The sequence below is a fragment of the Alligator sinensis genome, unplaced genomic scaffold (assembly GCF_000455745.1).
Source record: "Alligator sinensis unplaced genomic scaffold, ASM45574v1 scaffold490_1, whole genome shotgun sequence".
Classification (NCBI taxonomy): Eukaryota; Metazoa; Chordata; order Crocodylia; family Alligatoridae; genus Alligator; species Alligator sinensis.
Genome location: NW_005842438.1, coordinates 121,658 through 122,675, shown reverse-complemented (window position 1 = coordinate 122,675; position 1,018 = coordinate 121,658).

Here is a 1,018-nt window from a genome sequence, read left to right as displayed (position 1 = left end):
GCTGTTAATTTTATGGCAACCAGTGGGACATATGTAGGAAGAAGAAATAAAAAAAATACTTATTAGTTTTCTGTTATAAAAATTCTGTCTTTCTTTAAAGATGGGTGCTGACAGGGTCTGCTCAGAACTCTGAGAGCTTTTCCCTGTTTTGTAAGCCTATCTCCTTCTCTTGTTGTGTTTTCCCTCCCCCAGACAGTTTGACCCCTTTCCCACTGTAGTCCTCCACTTTGCATTACTTTTCCCTGCCTTTTTCCCCCTTTTCCCAGCCCTTTCTCCTGCAGTCACCCTCTCCCTCTCCCTCAGGTTTTTTTCCCCCTCCCTTCCACATTGCTTACCCTTCTCTCTCCTCTGGGATTAGTTAATATTGGCCACCTGGCCAGGGGGTGAAACGGGGGACTTGCATGCAGTGGCATGCCCCAAAAATGGCTGCATGGCTCCGTGGTGGTGTGGGGTGGTGGTGCCTGCATGCAGGGTGGGGGGGCTTTGTGGGCAAACGCTGCCACCATGAAGCCATGCCCTTTGCCCCTGGATCGTAGAGGTAAGTGAGGTTTGGGAGGTATGGGTCAGGGCTGGGGAAGATGGTTGGGGGCTGAGGGAGCAGAGGGTGCTGCCACCCCCAGGCGACACATCGCAGCTGGGAGCAGGGCCAGGGGGTGAGGGCAGGGGTGCCCCTCTGCAGGGGACTTTGTGGGCAAGTGATATGGGGGGGCAGTGTGGTGGTGCCCGCCATGTGTGGGCCGCACACATGCAACCCAGCTGCCTGCCCAGGGGAGGAGAGAGGGAGGCTGGCATGCGGCCAGAGCATAGCTCCATGGCTGACACTGCAGCCAGGACGAGGGATGGGGCACAGGGGGGATGGGGGCTTGCACACAGAAGCTGCTGCCACTTACTTGGAGGCTTGTGATGGCAGTGACTGCCACTGCCTCCAAAACTTCCCCACTGCTGCCATGCAGCTCTGCCCAGAGCTGTGCTGCAGGCTGCTGGGGGGGAGCAGCAGTGTGGGGGTGGGTGGGGGGGG